The sequence below is a fragment of the Musca autumnalis genome, unplaced genomic scaffold, assembly GCF_047663935.1.
Source record: "Musca autumnalis isolate F117 unplaced genomic scaffold, ASM4766393v1 scaffold_2, whole genome shotgun sequence".
Lineage (NCBI taxonomy): Eukaryota > Metazoa > Arthropoda > Insecta > Diptera > Muscidae > Musca > Musca autumnalis.
Genome location: NW_027411755.1, coordinates 82278352 through 82298510, shown reverse-complemented (window position 1 = coordinate 82298510; position 20159 = coordinate 82278352). Strand labels below are relative to the sequence as shown.

General features: G+C 33.7%; 1 protein-coding gene and 1 long non-coding RNA gene across 2 annotated transcripts in view; both read right to left on the bottom strand.

Moving 5' to 3' along the window:
* The window catches only part of Sema1a (semaphorin 1a), a 776225-nt gene that overhangs the window by 493307 nt on the left and 262759 nt on the right, over positions 1-20159 (bottom strand). The gene's annotated exons all lie outside the window — the stretch shown is intronic.
* LOC141392921 (uncharacterized) lies at positions 10706-15077 on the bottom strand. The gene is made up of 3 exons (XR_012409913.1): positions 13024-15077; positions 12004-12883; positions 10706-11822 (listed from the first exon to the last, which is right to left on the bottom strand). It is a non-coding gene; the product is annotated as an uncharacterized lncRNA (long non-coding RNA).

Sequence of the window (20159 nt, the reverse complement as noted above, 5' to 3'; positions counted from 1 at the left end):
TGAAAGGGGAATGTTTATAATCATTTGACAGAACATTCGATGACATATATTTTTTTGCAGACTATGTCTAACAAGTATTGGCCGAGGCTACGTCTCAGACGGTCCATCCGTTGAGTCCAATTTTCAATGACTCGTTCAAGCTTTTCGACTGGTAGCTGGGGAATGACACGTCTGATGTTTTCCCCCAAGACCGGAATCCGCTACAATTTTGACTTTACATAATCTCACAGGAACAAGTCTAACGGAGAGATATGAGACAATCTTGGTGGCCAATCGACTGGTCCAAAACGTGCTCACAGAAGTGTTCTTTCAATAAATCCATTGATTGATGGGATGGGTGGGAGGTGGCGCCGTTTTGTTGAAACCAAATGTCGTCGAGATTACTAGCTTCAATTTCTGACATCACATAGTCGGTTATCACGGGGCAATAACGGTCACCATTGACGATGAAGTCCTAATCGGCATTATTTTGAAGATTCCACCGACACACAAACCGTTATTTTTTCTGGAAGAAGTGAATCTCTTTAAGTTGCTCTTCTTCCCAAATCTGGAAATTTTGCTTCTTTACATACCTATAAAGCCAGAAATGTGCCTCATCACTGAACAAAACTAGGCTCGAAACACATCCCCCACATAACTCGAATTTTCGTAATAAAGTTGAACAATAAAAAATGTCAAACAGTACTTAGCAAAAATAGCATGAACACGTGACACGACTCCCGCGTGACCTGTCAAAAAAGGCTGTCGAAAAAAGTACCTCTCGTTGGCTCATCCGTTATAATCATATAATTTTTCACAATTTTGCAAAACCGTATAATTTTGTACACATTGATTACCATTTTGCAAAAATTGTTTTTATTTTTATTCTTCAAGAAGTTGTGAAATCTGGGATATATTCAACAAATTCCATTTAATTTCCCTTGCAAATGTGTTATTTTTGGGTGTAATATGTTAGAATATGTTAAATAGCATCCTTCTCTTCAAACTTGGCGTTAATTTATATACGTTTTGTGTCTTCAAGTAATATACTCATTTGTACTACCCCTGAACTTATACTGCTGACGACTTGCCGTGGCATAAAGAATGTACAACACTTAATATATTTTAATGTTTCCTTAGTCATTAGCAATTTAAAAGACTAATTTAAATAGGAAAATAAATGAATTTAAAATCTATTATTCATTAATGAGTTAAAATTTCACACTTCACGATGGACTTTATATACAACACCCTTTTCTGACAAAATATTTAAGCGTTAGCATAAATCCTATTTTTCTCTATGTATGGTGTTGTTGTTGTACTTTCGATGTTTTAGCAAATTCGTTGGGTACACATTTTTCATAATAATTTATTGAATAATTCATGAATTTTAATTTATTTCATTATATATCCAACTTTAATTATTCACCATGAACAGTAGCAGCATTATACAACAACAAAGACGTTTTATTTCTAAACACTGAAACTGTAAAAGAACAATCAGGGTAAGTGTAGTAGTGTAGCAATGAAAAATTTAACAATCACTGGCAAAAGTTGAAGTTTAATGAAGAATTCATTTATAATTCATGGAAAGAATAAGGAGATAGATGGTGGGGGGATACTAACAATCGGTGCCATCATTATCAACAACAAAATGGGTATTGTTGGAATCTTTGTTTGCCGAAATAATTGAAGCGAATGACTTTAAGCCGAAAAAGGGGTATTTACTTAATAAGAATGTCATTGTCAGACATTGCTTGTGTATCAAATAATATCAAAGGAAAATTAATATTTCATTTAAGAAGTTTCCTAAACTTGTGTTAGCTCATTAAACAATCGAATTTAATGATATGGCTTTATTTATTTGATAATACAATTTATTTCAAAAGGGTATCGATAAAATTGTCCTTAAAGGTCTAAGAACATTTATTGTACATTTGAATGTCGATTTTTTGCTCAATATTATTTCGATTATTGTACATTTGAAAGTCGATTTTTTGCTCAATATTATTTCGAAATAAAAAACTAAAGAAATGAAGAACTAAAAGTTTTTCTGATTCACTGTTTTAAGACACAGAACTTAAAAAAAAACATTGTAAATGAATTTCGAATATTTTTTTAATAACTACAAACACCAATCAAATTATATTTCAGTAAGTTAAATAATTGGCCAAAATATTTACTTAATTAATTAATGCAACAACACAAATAACATCAAAACGCCTGACGTCGAAACAATATTAGTTAAAATATTAATCCTTCAACTGGCCACTTTAATGAATGTCATTAGCATGATGTTGGCGGCCATTACTTTTGGAGAGTAATTGAATTATTGTCATTAGCCATGTCACGGCCAGAAACATTTAAATTAATGTCATTGGTTTTGTCACTGTCTTTTGGTAGTGTCAAGTAATAATTTTTTTTCATTAAAACTGACCCTATTTCATGTAGTTGCTCTGAATCCTCAAGTCCAACCGACATTGTGAATAGGGCATTATTTTTATTTTGTTTTAATTAAAAAATGATTAATCAGCATTTTTGTTCATTGCTGAGTTCTTACATTTTCAGGAGTTTTTTTTACAACACAAGTATACTTTTTATTGATATGTTCCACAATTGTCGTTCATTGGTATACATACACATATGCGAATACATATACATACATAAATCAATATTTATTGCTACATTAAGTGAACAGTGTAACCACAAAGCGTGAACACAAACACACCCATTTGCATATTGATTATATATAAAAACTTTTATTGCTACACTCATGAAAATTAAAAAAAAAAAAAAAAAAAAAAAACAGTAAGGAAAGGATCAAAGTCGGGCGGGGCCGACTATATGATACCCTACACCACTGTGAATATATAAAATCGGAGCTATATCCAGATCTTAACCGATTTTGATATAATTTGGCACATTTATTTCCAGACTGAATTCGGTCCCACATTCCAAATTTCATTGAAATCGAAGAAAAATACGTGAAATCTACCGAAAAAGTATATGGGAGCTATATCCAAATCGGAACCGATTTCGATATAATTTGGCACACTTATTTCTAGACCGAATTCAGTCAAACATTCCAAATTTCATCAAAATCGGACGTATATAGCGTGTTTGGTGCAGCAAATGCGAGAAATTGGGCGAACATATATATGGGAGCTATATCCAAATCTGAACCGATTTCGATATAATTTAGCTCATTTATTTCTAGACTGAATTCAGTCACATTCCAAATTTCATCGAAATCGGACGTATATAGCGTGTTTGGTGCAGCAAATACGTGAAGTCGGGCGAACATATATATGGGAGCTATATCCAAATCGGAAGCGATTTCGATATAGTTTGGCACTCTTATTTCTAGACCGAATTCAGTCACACATTCAAAATTTCATCAAAATCGGACGTATATAGCGTGTTTGGTGCAGCAAATACGTGAAATCGGGCGAAAATATATATGGGAGCTATATCCAAATCTGAACCGATTTTCCCCAAAAGCAATAGCGTTCTTCCTATGGCTAAAAAAGTTGTAGTCCCCAATTTTCAGCGAAATCGGTCAACAAATGCGACCTGTATGTTGCGAACGGACGGACGGACATGCATAAATCGACTCAGAAAGTGGTTCTATGTATATCCCTAGAAGGAACTATGGGTCTATCTCGCTTCCTTTTGTATGTTACATACAAATGCACTAACACATAATTAGACAGCGGAATTTTATGCAACCCCTATTTTTGGTCCGATTCATGTCAAATTTTGGGACTGGGCATATTTTTGGCTTCTGATTACATTGCAATCGAAACATATGACATATGCAAAATTATGCAAAATGCATAAATTTTTGCATATGCAAAATTTATGCATTTTACATATTTTCTTATGCAACAAATATTTCAATAATAAGTACAAAAATGTCTATGTGTACAATTTTTCTGTTTAAAATTCTCTTCAGACAAGTCAATAAAATAGAGAAATGTATAACCACAGCCACAACCTTCAAAATACCGAAAATCGGGAGGTATCGTTCTATGGAGGCTATATGAAGGCCTGAACCTAAGCCGACAAATTTTAGGTGGAAAGTTTTATACCCCCAACGAAGACTTAATACCGAATTTCAGCCTTTTTGGAGGGATATTGAGGGCACATCCTTCAAAATACCAGAAATCGGGAGGTGCCGTTCTATGGGGGCTATATGAAGACGTGGACCAATACCGATAAATTTCAGTTGGAAAGTTTTATACCCCCAGCGAAGACTTAATACCGAATTTCAGCCATTTCGGGTGGATATTGAGGGCACATCCTTCAAAATACCAGAAATCCTGAGGTACCGTTCTATGCGGGCTATATGAAGACGTGGACCTATACCGAAAAAATTCTGGGAGAAAGTTTAATACTGCAAATGAAGACTAAGTACTAAATTTCAGCCATTTCGGTGTAATATTTAGGCCACAACCTTCAAAATACCGAAAATCGGGAGGTATCGTTCTATGGGGGCTATATGAAGGCCTGAACCTAAGCCGACAAATTTTAGGTGGAAAGTTTTATACCCCCAACGAAGACTTAATACCGAATTTCAGCCTTTTTGGAGGGATATTGAGGGCACATCCTTCAAAATACCAGAAATCGGGAGGTACCGTTCTATGGGGGCTATATGAAGACGTGGACCAATACCGATAAATTTCAGTTGGAATGTTTTATACCCCCAGCGAAGACTTAATACCGAATTTCTGCCTTTTCGGAGGGATATTGAGGGCACATCCTTCAAAATACCAGAAATCGGTAGGTACCGTTCTATGGGGGCTATATGAAGACGTGGACCTATACCGAGGAATTTTTGGTGGGAAGTTTTATACCCCCAACGAAACCCAAATACCAAATTTTAGTCATTTCGGTGGGATATTGAAGCTACAACTTTCAAAATACCGAATATCGGTAGGTACCGTTCTATGGGGCCATTATGAAGACGTGGACCTATGCGGACAGATTTCAGTTGTAAAGTCGCATATCCCTAACGAAGACTTAATACCAAATTTCAGCCATTTTGGTAGGATATTTAGACCACAAATCCTTGAATATATTTTTGCATATGGTTTTGCATATGCTCTTTTTATGCAGATATGTACAAATATGTCAAAATATGCACGATATGCAGACTATGCAAAATATGCAAAAATTTCTGGGCCTAATTAGTTTTATTTTGTAATAAAACGAGTTTCTGTCTAATCAGATTTTCTCTACGACCATCCTAACCATATATGCATTTGCATAGGATTCCGCAGTCTACACATAATGCCCCTTACCACATAGTGGTGTAGGGTATAAAAACATAAAGACGTTACTTTTATAGGCATTTCCTTAGAACAGCACCCGGCAAAAAGGGGCACACGTGCCCTTGATGAGAATAACAACAGATCAACCACCACTCAGTCTTCGTTCAGAAGTCAATGCAGAAGGGTTTTGCTGTCGCTTGTTTCAATAATTTTTAATTTTAGCAATGTAATAACGCACACGCTGTTTGTGGAGAGAGCGAGAGAGAGTCGTATGCGTGCGGCCGCAAACAATGCGTTTGTATTAGTGCCGATAAGGCATAGCACCATATTTTTTTCTGCATACTTTAGGGCAGTCAAGATCATCCATATACGTTAACGTGACTGCCACAATAACATATGTTCTCTTTATTCTCATCTCTTGTGGTTTAGCAAAGACAAGACTCGCTCAGAGAGACTGATACACAAAATATTTTGAGCACCACCGCTTTAGGGCAATGTGAGGCATTTTGAGTTTCTTGAGCGTAAATTTACTCTCGCAGACAACTTGTGTAGACTCCAACTGGTGGTGAGCGAGAGTAAATTTACGCTCACGACACTCACAATGCCGCACACTGCTTTAGGGAACTATCATTGTGTGAATCAGCGACGACCATAGAAATACAACCAAAGCGAAAGCATGTGTGAATGTATGAGTGAAAAAAGCAACAACCATATGATGTTTTTGTTCACGCACAGTGTACGTGAGGGATAAAAGCAAATGCAAAGCCAACTCAGTAGGATCGCTGAGTATACTGTATTTTATTATTTTGATTATTTGAACAAAGCTGTCATTCAAAACTGACAATGTGTATGCAGCTTTATGAGTATCGATGTCATATATTGATACAAGTTTGTAGGACTCTGAAATTTCCAACTTAAATCTTTGCACCCAACAATTAATCTGATTTTACTTTGACGTGACAAGGTACAGGTATTTACATTCATTTTAATGCTGATAACTTATGCAAGTGGTGTCTCTATTTAATAGAGGTGGTCGTGAGTAGTGTAGTAGCTTACTCCTGCTTTTTTGTAAAATTGAAACAAACTAGAAACAAAAATATAAAATAGGTGATAAAACCTCAAGTAAAATGACATTGCAGATTCAAAGTATGGTAATTTAGTAATTTGAAAGAACAGTTTAGCAACAACTACTGTATGGAGATAACTGCAATCATGAAGTTACCGCTTAGCCGTAATTTACACTGTTTACTTAGCCATTGTTTTGTTGTGCTCTCCCTCTCTCTATTTGTTTTGAGCATTCTGTTGCAGCTTACATAGTGACGTCATTCTTTATTACCCCTTCGGCTCTCGCATATTTATTACCTCTGCCCTATTAGTTGTTTTTATTCATCCGTCTGTTTGTATGTGCATAGTGTATGTGCATCTGGATCTCGTTTGATCATTGAAGAACCTCCTAGATGAAGTATGCTAGAACAGTCTACGCATCAGCGGCGAGTATAAATGCGGGAGATTAGCAGCTGGGCAGGGGAGTTGTAATTCAGACAGCGACTTATAACCATCAGTGTGTGCTTACAAAAGATAAGCTTTGTGCTTAGCAGACAAATTAAGTCCTCCGTGGATAACGTCAATAAAACATTTTCAAATCATAATCTAAGACAAACCCTCGTTTTATTTAGTACAATCCGTACCGACCAACTAGGAGAATTTTGTTTTTCTAAATTCTTTACGATCAAGACAGTTAGTTAAATGAGAACTGAAATTGTAATTTCGAGGGTACATTATGAAACTATAGAACAAAAAAAAAACAATATCAATGTTTACACATTGATTATATATTGACATGAATGCACATATACAAACGTATATATGTATTTGTGTGCGCATGCATTATGAGTCGACAATAAAATTGGGCTTTTATTAAGGGGTCTTTCAGAAGCAAACTCTACTATACATACACATATGGATATGTAAGTAAAAATTCACGTGTGAAATTACTGATGTTGGTTTTTAAAATTACATTCGTTTTGTGTATGCATGTGTCTAAAAACACATGAAAAATTGTACATTGATTGTATATGCACGTACGTGTGTATGTATATGTGAGAATGCATTCTCTTCAACTACCATATTGAATTCTGTTCAAGCCTATATGTATATATGTCTGACATTATTAAACTCATTACTGAACCTCACAGTTTGGCAGTTTGGTCGAAAAAAAAAGCAAACTTACATGTATATGAGTTCACACAAATTGTAAATCGGCAATATAGCAAATAAATAAATGGTACAGAACAACAATGATTCAGTCCATTCAATGCCATGCCAAAATACGTGTGTTAAAATCACCATAAATTAATTTGAAAATGTTAAGTGTCTGCGCGAACACCAAAAGATGTGTTCCTGACTGGGCGGGCAACTAACAGCTGAATATCCTAATAACAACGTACAACGTCAAAAAATATATATGTATTTTTAATTGAACATTATTTCTAATTATTTTTGAATTATGAAAAATTAAGTTTGTATAACTTCATGAGAAATGTTGTAAGGAGGTATTAGGAAAATAAGCTAAACAAAAAATTTAAAAAAGTATGTGAAAACTTACGCGAAGCAATTTTTAATTTGTAGTTATGAGAGGCTATTCAAAGGTAATGGGTTTCCATTTTTTCTCACTCCTATCACACATCCCAGCAAAAATTTGGTAGGCACATGTCATTACTTTCTGCATTACCAGGTAATGAGTACTCATTACCCTCCGCATTATCACACAGTATATGTATAACAGTTAACACATAACTAGTTACATCCTTACTTACTACTTACTTACTAAGTAATGAGTATGGTGGCACAGAGCTAGTGTGTCCGACTACAAATTCTAGAGTTGTGTGTTCAAAGCTCAGCGTCGGCATGTGTGCTTTTTGTTTACAAAATTACAAAAACATGTTGATGTACATGGATGAGTTTAACCAAATTTTACTGAATAAAGTCATTACTTAGTAATGACTTTTTTTGCTGGGATGAACTGAATCAATTTCTAAAAGCACATTTTTCGCTAATAGAGGTCTATATGAAAATTTCACTATCATTGATTCATTACGTTGATGATTATTCAGCGAGTCGATCACTCAATTTTAACACATCTCAAGGTACAATGGGATATTTCTCCCACATGAATGGATCAACCAAATTATATGGGTGCCTCAAATCGGGCGAACATATATATGGGAGCTATATCTAAATCGGAACCGATTTTTTTCCAAAAGCAATAGCGTTCTTCATATGGCTAAAAACATTATCTTCCCAAATTGTCAGCTGTATCGGACAATTAATGCGACCTGCGCTTTGATCACAAAAATACATGGGCAGACGAACGGACATGCATAAATCGACGAAAACAGTTTACCAGTTCTCTGTAGTTGCTATACAACTAATCCTACAAAAAAATTGAAAATCGGGTCAGATTTTAATATTAGCTAAATAAAGGGCCCATGGAAACTTTGAGGCCCCAGTGGCACGTGTTAACATATTCCGATTGAGCTCAAACTTTGGCCATATTAATTTTTACCAAAACTAAACATTTTAGAAGGGTGCCGCATAAAAAAATCCGACATCGATTTTTTAAAACCACTCTAGTATATAGAAATATACACAAATATATTGCTTGCGCTTAAACGAATGTCGACCATTGTATTTCTCAAACAAAAAAAATATAATTTCAAAGTGACCTTTTTTAGTACTTATTCCTGCTACAGGAAATATTTTGAGAAAAAAAAACAAAAAGTCATAACCCAAATGTACGTATGCAGAACATTTATAGTTCAACACTTCTAAAATTTCTTAAATGTAAGCTAACGAGAAAGCAAAATAACATAATATGTATACCAAATTGTATCCTTTAGAAAATATTCATTATTGCATGTGCTAATAAACATTTCACATATAATCTGCTTATATAGATCATTGCTGAAACCATGCATACATACGTATATATTTACATACAATCTCACTTATTTTAAAACTTATCAGCATGTATTCAAGTCACATAATTATCATCAGACTGATGCTGATGACAGTAACCCATTGGGAGAAACTAACGTTGTAAAGTACATTTTAATAACACAACACATGAAAGCAGCAACAAAGCTTATTGTCAACATTATCACGACCCAAAAATGATAGAGGCTAAACGTTTCCAAAACCAGAAAACGAACGAACCACGCCTGTTACAGATGTCGTTATTAACCATATTATCATTGTCAGCAGTAGCAAAAGGAGATTACCATCATCAACATCGTCATCATCGACAATATCTGAATGGGAAAATAAGACCAAAGCTGATTTTGCAGTTAATACAGATGATGATGCTAGTCGATCATCGTGCTCATCGTTTGGTCATTATTGTCATTGAAGGTATTGATGCAAAATGTCATATTGATGAAAATATATAATAAATTTTTATATGTGCGTATTTGTTATATCGTGATCAGCTCTGTGCCGAATTTTACTTAGTTTTATAATATTTAACAACCAAAAGTTTTAAATAGATTGGTATTAAATATGTATGCATTTATGTACATAGATGCACTTTATCAATTCGTTTCTCAGATAACCAAACAATGAAGGTACTAGGAGTTCAGTAGTATGTCATAATGAGGCTAAGCATCTGTTGTGTGTAAAAAGTTGTACAGTGGTTTCATAGTTTTTTTTTTTTTTTTTTTGGAAAAATTTAATGTTAATTTTTCCAAAAAAAAAAAAAAAAAAATATGAAACCACTGTACAACTTTTAACAGTATTCGAAAAGTAGTGTCATCAATACATTGTTAAACCACATACATACGCTTACTTCATATCTGACACTGCTACTTTCTATCCATCATTGTACTTTATACCGTTAATATAAATGTTAAGATTATTATTTATAGCATTTATGGTATGATATTGTCACATGAAATGATTGCAACTTACGTTGGGATATTGAAACCAACTTCCACCATCTTCTTCTCATTCATTGTTCACCCTCCGAAAAAGCACCATTACAACACGTTTTATTGGAAAGTAATTATGAAATATGCAGTGTCACAGGACGTTTCTACGAATATATATCATGATGTGTCAGAAACATATAACGCATAAAAAATAATTCAATGATATAAGTATAATGGTTATGATGATACAGCTTATGATGATATCGATTATTGAGGTCAATGTGAAAAATGTTCCAATGGCTTTTTCTTTAACTGAATGTTTTATAGATACTGGAGAAAAATAACGTACATATAATTTAATAAAAACGTAGTTATACCAAAAATGTTTGTAAGAGGATTTGTATATGGAGATTTCTGAGTAAAATCGGACACTTTTTCAAAATGTGGTTTTTTATTTCCTTTATTTTTTGCTGTGGTGATGCAAAATATTTTTGGATAATTTGAGATTGTCTTTTTTTTTGAGTCGAATTTTTTATACATAACTTCTTTTTGCATTTTTTTTTTTTTTGTTTTTTCAGCTATTTAACAAAAAAATAGAAAAAATATGTACACAGTTGGCTTGGATAAAATTTTCGCGATTTAATATTTAAAATCAATTTTTATCAATGATTGTACTCTTCAATTTCCTTGATTTTTTTGTATTAAACTACTATAAATGACAAAAATGTTGATGTTTATTTTTAAGTCCTATTTGGTAGTGGCATTGACTTTTTTCTAAATTTTTTAAATTTTGTCAGCAAAGTTTTTCCTGCACGCAGAAAAATATATGTTAGAAATATGTTTGGATCCACACAAACATTTGTTTGGGACTGAAAACATAATTTGTTTGTGTCCAAAGAAATATATGTTTGCAACATTTTGTAACATATCTCAATTTTATTTGTTTGTGTACCAACATATTTTTTACGTTAGAACATATATTTTATGGGTGGTGAGAGTAGCAACAGGGTTTTCGCAACTGCGGAATGCTGCTTTATAATAAAGAACTGTGTGTATTGTGTAATAGGAGACGCAGAAGTTTCGTGTGTTTCGTGCTTTGTTGTTGCTAACAAACGTAGCAAGCGAAGAGGAAAAGGAAAAATGGTTTTAATTATGTTGTTCTTTTTTCTTCAGAGTTCTAAATACAATGGTTGAGTAAAGACGGTAAAGTGAATGAATAAATCAGTGTTTTGTATTTTCTTAAAGAAATTGTGCTTTTTAGATAATTTTATAATTGAATTAAAAAGGCGAATGGAAATATTTTATTGGACAAGGAAGAAATCGAAATCCAACATTGGTAATTAGTAATTACAATTACTAATTACTAATTACATACATACATATGTACATTTGAAATATGGTACATCCATATTTATTACATTATATAACCATTTGATTCCAGATGCCGATTTCCCGCTGAAGATTTCAACTTTGAGGAAAATGTGTGTTTATTTCACAACTAAGGAGAAGCGTTCAACGATGTTTCTTTATATTTTTTTCTTTTTAAAAGTTCGACTTTTTATAAATTATTTCATTCAGTTTTTCTTTTATTAAAGTCTGCTATGTATTTCTTTGAAATTTTTTATGTACCTATGTGTAATTTTACCTTTCAATATACCACCACCATTTATACATGTGTGTCTATGATAGAGATAGCCAGTGAGCCTGAGAGCAAGTGAGCATACATTTCAATGTGTTTTACATTGAAATTTACTCTCCCTTGCTCTCAGTAAGCGCCCATTGTGCATGTGTTTTCTTGTGACTTTTGGGTTTGTATTTCTTTGCACCCAAACATAAAATTTGTTTGCACCCAAACATTTTTCCACAGTGTATATACCACTGTGCAAGACATGTTATTTTACCAAGTTATGTTATTGTACCACCATTACTGGGTATTACTGAATGAAGTTTTTTTTTTGTACCCGCGATAGGTTTTGTCATTGCATATCTCAAATTTAAATCCTCTTTCGTACTAAAATATAAAATAGTTATTTCTTCCTCAATTTAGTGGAGAACATTTTTACATAATTCTTTTCAAACAATGTTTTGTAGGAAAATTTTGCATAAACTTAGATGAAGTACGACTTTAACCCTAAAATTGTTTTTAATTTTTGCATATTTCTGGAGATTCGATAAGATGTAGAATTGTAGTGTATTCTAGGACCTATAGTAAAATTTTATGAAGAAAATGTTGTAGAATATTTTGATTTGATACGGTCACATTTTATAGGAAAACGGATCAAAAGACCCCTGCAATGAGCGTCTAAGGGTTGAAATGAAACCAGTGACCCGAAAAACATAAGAACGCATGGTTAGGTCAAAATCCATTCAGTTTTAGAGTTTTGGCCAGGTTTTGTATTGACTAATTTCAAAAAATTAAGAACATATTTTTTTATACTGACATAATTACTTTGATTGTACGGAGACTATAGATAAATAGCCAAGTAAATTTAAAATATGATCGATCAAATAACGAGAAGTCAGTGGTGAATTTGGCCGTAATAACCCCGAATAAGGATTTAAAAAATCGTTGAACATTTAACAAGACTATGATGAAATGGCAACATATGAAGTCAACGTAAGTCAACAAGTCGTGTCTTTGGTGTTACTATGAATCTGACCATCGAGCAGTTGAAATGTTCCAACAAAGCGATGACAAGGGATATTCTATAACTACATTAGGAATATTATATAACTTTGATGGTTTCTGAGGCAACTAGATGAGTGTGTGGATGGACTCATCAATTTCTTCACAAGAACAATTAATGGTTATCTCTCACCGGTGAAATGTGGATCTTAAATGGTACACAATCACCAAAGCGGATATCAGGAAACTTAGCATCATTATTAAGGAGTTGATTAGGATCAACGAGATAGATCGCCTTAAATCATATCTAGAAAGCATCCAACTGAATTCCTAAACTTGTGAAAAAGTGAAAAGAACAACTGACCTCTCCTTCACGACTACTCTATAGCAGGAAATATTGGTGGACTAGTCAATAGCAGCAAAACTACGATCACTAACAACGATAAAAAAGCAGAAACCCTGGCAGTCTACATTCAGGATATCAATAAAACGGAAAAATTGTTGAACAATACTTTTCACAACCTCGTCGATGTGGCAGCGGAAGGAATGGAAACAAACACGCCCCTGAAAGAATTCAGCAATAAGATGACAACAATAAGCAATACGGCTATAAGTTATTATAAAGGAGTCGTTGTTCCAGACATGCTCGGGTCAGCAATAGCGAGAAGATCGTCCAAGAAATCTCGTGGTATTGTCAAGGCGTTGAAGAAAGCAGGAGAAGTCGTCATATTTTTTCTGGCATTTCTTTTCAACCATTACCTAAACATGGGCCTCTTTCCTTCGGCTTGGAAAGAAGCGCTTGCTTGGATCAAACGTTCGCCTATGTGGAAGCTATAGGCTAATTTCCCCTTTATCGCACTTTGAGAAATTATTTGAACGATTTCTTCTAATTCGCATCAATCGAGTCATCGAGAGAGGAAGAATACTGAGAGATTGTCAGTTCGGATTCAGAGCAAAAATAAAATGGGAACGATTGCTATTGGCTTGGAGTTTACCAAAGTATTTGGCACCGTTTGGCATCATGGTATCCCATACAAGATGCAGTGATTCGGGTTCAATCGACAGACTTGTCGCATGGACGCAAGTTTCATTAAAAATAAGAACTTTTGTGTACGAGTTGGAGATGCAATGCCGGAGCAACGACCAATCAAACCAGGAGTGCCCCAAAGATCACTCCTCGGACCAGTGCTATACAATCTGTTCATCAACGACATGTCCGGGCCACCTGAAAGAGGATTGCTGCTGACATACGAAAATGATGTCTGTGGAGAGACGGCTAAAAGTCTACATGGAAACATTCCAAGAATATTTCACCAATTCGATTTCTGTCGGCACGTGAATTATATATACATCTGCAATCAATGGAATAATGGCACCAAATGGATTATTTCATTGATCATGGTTTGGTTTAGTTGTTCACACAGTATATCATCGCATATTAGGGACAATTCTTCTGCATTTGTTCTACTAATTTAACTATAAGTTCTCAACGATTTTGTGCCATTTTTTCTGGCTTTTAAGATGACATTCGTGTACTTTATTATTTTATCACATACTGAGAGATATTCTTCTGTAGTTGGCTTAATTTTTTGTATAACCCATAGACGGTTAGGCTTCCAATCATATCATATGCCTTATTGCGGTGCCACAATCTTGACCCATACATTCTATACCACTTTTTGGAATTGAGTGTCTTCATTATCCTTTCGTACGAAAAACTAACAAGAAATAATGAATTTCTTTTTCAGAAAAATTTGGAAGGGATAAAACATTAGCAAAGAACATTGAAATTTTACCATTTTTACAGTGTTTTATTTAACTTGTTTTTTATATACTATATATTACTTCTTTTACAATAAATTATGAATGGAATTAATGTAACTGAACTTTTATGTAGATCGAATGTACAACAAAATTCTACATTTAACAATGCGAATATTGTATCCCAACCACGACAAAACAATCACAGCATTACATTAAAATAATGTCATTTTATGCAAATGTCATAATTCTCTGATAGTTTTTTTTCTAAATAACAATTGCCAATATGACTGGAAGTACATCAATTGTTAGTAAATGACATATTGATGTGATGGCTACACAACTAATGTATTTTAAAATTGGAAAAATATATGTATATACATACATATTTCCCCACAAATCCAATATACAATAAAATTAAAAAAAGTCAGTTGAACGAATATGTTGCTATGCTTAACAATTCTAAATTGCCACAAAATTGATTTATACTAAATACACATTCATTTCAAAATGTAAGAGGAAAATGGAAATTATGTTCTGCATAACAACAATGCCACAATTTCCATAAATGAGGCCCATAACAGCTGTGCATGAATGATACGTACATTGCACGCCTAAAAGCACACACTCAACATCATGCACAATAAAGACAGAAAAAGCATCATGAACAACAACAACAGCAGCGGCAACACCAAAAACACAAATTACGTGATATATGGAAATTTAATTGAATTGTTAAACAGACATTTAAATTAAATTTACCACTCGTATGTAGACCGTGGAGAAAGAAAACATGAAATAATAAAAAGGTACCATTTACACTTCCACAACAAAATTGCAATTGCTTCCAAGAGATGATTTTTGTTAAGATGAGAAATATATATAAAATGAATTTATATTTATATTTTCATACATTTTCTGTGAATTGTGCTGTATAGTAGACATTTTCAGAAGACAAAACTTTTCGAATGGATTTAAGGTACACGAATATATATAATAGTACTGACACCAAATATCTTCAGAAATGCAAGGAAATAAAAAAAAAACATAGTTGTACATGGCTCAAATGTATACAAATATAACAATGAGCTACGAAATCAAAAAAATCTAATGATTTTAAAAACGGATTATTCATGAAAAACAATTGCTAATAAAAGTGTATTCTTATAGCAACGTTTGACTTTATTTGCAACGAAACAATATACGAATATCCGGCAATGTAGGATGTAACAGTTAATGGTACAATGATATACGATCAAGAAAATAACGTTTTTTTGCATTTGCAATGAAAAAACTCATTACAGGTGATGGTAATGTAAAATCGTCCTTAAGGGTCTCATTATATACACATGTCCGTTATTAAAAGGCAACCTTTCTTTATTTTACTTATTTTACTCAATATACATTAGGCCGGGGCGATTTGTATGGAAGGAAAAAAACCATAATGGGCCCTTCGCGTTTCTGATTCCTTTGATTGAACAGAGCAAAAAAAAGCCCACTGGACCATATGTCTACTATGAAAATCGAGCCTCCCGATTTTGACTTGAAGTTTTTTATTGACGTTTTTTGGATATATCATATAGAAATTCAGTTATAGTTTTTTTGAGGGGGTTTTCAGACTTAAACCACTATAACTTTGCCATTTGTTAACCGGTTTAAACAAATAATAACTTGTTCTAAAGATATTATTCACCCCTTTAAAAGGAAGAAGGATCAATAGAAATCCGTTGTGAAAAAAGAAGATATGCCCGTTTAAATTTTAAAATGTAAGAAACCCAGATTTTCACTACTTTTACCGTTATAAAAAAAGAAAACTAAGTGACCCAAACGAACTAAAGGCATTGTCACGACATAATTTTGCATCAGAACACTTGAATATTTTTCTGGTCAACTTTTGTAGCACAGTGTCATTTATCTACAATTTTCGAAAAGTTTGCACCTTCTCAAAGCCAAAACTGCCTGAAGGAGCGTTCCAATGCTTTCGCGATGTATTATTACTGTTAATTAATTACTGTCTTAGCTAAAATTTTTGTATTTGTGTTGGATCGAAAATCTCAATGGTTTGGCTGTTATATGCCAAAATACCCAAAAAACGTCAAGTCAAAATCGGGAGGCTCGATTTTCATCGTAGACATATGGTCCAGTGGACTTATTTGCTTAGTTCAATCCCAGGAATAAGAAACGCGTAGGGCCCATGAAGGTTTTCAAACGGCCCGGCCTAATATACATACATAGGTAACAAGAAGAACGATAATGTTTTTTGTTGTTGTACCCATAAAACCACAAAGACAAATTGCACTTAAACAAACCTGCAAAGTCGTCGTCTGCATCGTACGCTTTTGGTTGCAATTTAAATTACATAAACAAGCTATAGGCATGTATACATATTAAGGAGAAACACGACGGCAAAAATGCACTTATCTTTTGCCACAAATACATGCATACATACAAACTTTTGTGGCGCTTCTTTCTTGTCAGACAGACAATGATGATGTTGTTGCCATTCATGTGGGTGGTAGAGGAGCTTTTGTTTTTGCCTTTTGTTAAATACAAAAGTCGAGATACATTTGTGGCAGATAAACGAAAGAATAAAGTTAAGGCAAGATTGATATTTGTAGGCTGCTTAAATAATTGTATGACTGAGGAGTATGTGAATTTCGGATTTTCCAACATAAAGAAATATGTCCACATATGTACATTAGAGTGACCCAAAAATTAAAATTTTTTGATTGGATTTCCTACCTACCAAATTTTTTCCCATTTGACCCAAAAACCTTATATATGAAATTTTATGGCGATCGGTTAGCGATCTTTGTTTCCATAGTAATGTGTATAAAATAAATCAGTTTTTGTACAAATTGTTTTTTAGCCACATCAATGAACTGGTAAAGTTTTTTCATCGATTGGACCATTGTTGCGGACTTTAGAGAATTTTCGTAAAAATTCACCTTTGGCCCCATACAAATTACTATGGGAACGAAGATCGCTAAGCTGGCATGCTAAATTAACGTTAACCATAAAATTTCATATATAAGGTTTTTGGGTAAAATGGAAAAAATTAGGGGGTAGGAAATACAATCAAAAAAAGTTTGTTTTTTGGGTCGCCCTAATGTACAGACATACATATGGTTTATGCTTCCCACAGATATGCAAACATATAAAGGATCAAAAAGACACATTGTGAAAAGTGAAGCCATAGAAGCTATTATGACTGCAAAAATATAGAAATATGCACTTGAAAAATGTGAATGCTTTGGATAAAAAACCCAACAATAAATTTGGTTTCAATGACAACCTTCAAGTACATACTTTTTTAAATGTGGAGAAAATATATACAGAAGTTAAAATAATATGTTGGAAATTTCATTACAAATGAAAGTTAGTGCAAGACTTCAAATAATAAAATGCATAAATAACAAATGTCTGTACAAATGATGAGAAATTAACTCATAATGGTTATAACTTTAATGCACCTTGTATGTAATTTTTGAACCTAACGGAGTGTGTTTTTCAAAACGGTATTTTAAAAATTCTAGTTGATACTACGAATTTTTGCCTCGTGGCTTCTCTTACATTTTTTTAATTTTTTTTTGTTTTGGTATAACGATCACCTTTTATTATGAGGAATAATCGAAAAGTTTCGAGTCTAAGCAACACTGTGTTGACATTGCCACTGGAATGTTTGTCACATTTTTAGCATAAACATACTCAGTACGGTTTGACGTACGGCCATATGTTGCGTTGTTACAGAGGAATTTATTTGTGAACATTTTCGACCAACTTTCGACGTGGATTATCACGGCAAGATCGTATCTATGAAATTAAATCTATGTATGGAGATGAAGCACCATCATATAGCAAAAAAACTGACGCTCGATCAAAAACCAAGGTCGTGAAGGTCGTTCAAAAAGAGGCGCTGTGTCAGACACAATTTAAGCCGTGCGTGAACGGATAATACAAGTTCGCCATGTGATATACCGTGAGATAGAGGCATCCTTGGGTATTTCTTCCACCAGCTAACATTCGATTTTGAATGAACGCCTGGCCGAAAAAATGTGTTTTTATCGTTGGAAATCGCGATCGCGTGATCAACTATTTTCGTCGACAGAATATGCTGTTGTGGCGTTCAAACCATGTTCTAGATGTGTGTCATTCGGAGTGGAGAAAGTGTTTCTACAATTGGTTTGAGCGCATGCAAAATTATATAAATCATGCTGCAGACTACTTAAGAAAACAATAAAACTATTTTTGATGGTAAATGACTTTTCGGTAACTTTTCGATTAGCCTTCGTATAAAATGGTGGACTTATAAAATGCTGGACTTCAAAAACGCGATGCAATGATATGCCCACCATCCAGTCACTCTGTATGACCGGCTCCGATTCCAAGGCCAGCAACAACAAACTGTCTACGGTAAGAAAAATACCCCTCAGCTTAATATTGGCGACATTTCCTGAGTATTTTAGTCATGTAAAATTTCTCTGGAAGTAGTATTGTAAGACACGCACATCGAACTCGGCCAAAAAAGGTCTCACTCATATCAGTGAGCTATTATAAATCGGGGTACAGTAATTGATATGAGAGAAGTCTTCCTTGTCCCCTTGGGAATGTGTGTGGGAATATATCGCTCATTTACTCAAAGAGTGACACATTTCGAAAAATCTAGTTTCGAGAATAACGCTTTTTAAGTTGGCGATCGAAATTTGTCTTCCCAACTTGAAATGATTGTTGCACAAAAACCAAAATAACTACTTGCATCATATTTTGTAAATAGCTATCCTGATATTAGTGTTAAATTTATGTGCAAGGTCAAGCATGATTTGAAGTGTTCTAGTCCTTCATAAACGCAAAAAACTTTTTTATTGAATTATGCCAAACTCGTAGTAAATGACCTGTAACACGTTGAGTTTTAGAGATATCGACAGGAAAAAACAAGATAAAGTAGAAGTCGCAGAAAAAATAGAAATTGCTAACTCAAAAAACGCATTTTTTGAGTTATGCCACTCTTTGAGTAAATGAACGATATGTATGTATGGGCAATATTTTTGAAAATATAACATAGTTGCAGCCAAGGTTTACCCTTTTACAAACCTCGAATTGTGAATGTATGTTATACATAAAAATGAAAGGCTTTTGGAAATGGCAAATGAAATGTTTTTTGGACTTGCGTGATAGATGTGGCTATATTTATGTTAAAAATAGGTAAAAATGGGTTGAAACCTCGATTTGTGACTGCCATTAAATGATGCTGACATTTTGAAGACAGATTGTAATTGTTTTTTGATATTTTCTTCTAGTCGATTTCCTCGTACTCCATTGCAAATTTTACATCCATCTAATAAAACGCGAGTTACGAGAAACTCCAAAATAGAAAAATCACTTAAAATTGTTTTTGAAAATATCACGTATTCAATCGCGTTTTCTACGGATCATTTCCACGACAATGAAACAACTGGCATTTCGTTTTCGTTTCGGTTTTGGTATTTGCATTTTCATTTTAGCGACCTTATTAACACTATGCAACACCGAAAATGCAAACAACTTCTAGTATGAATTGTTTGAAAGTACATATGTAGACTATAAAAACCCTAGTAG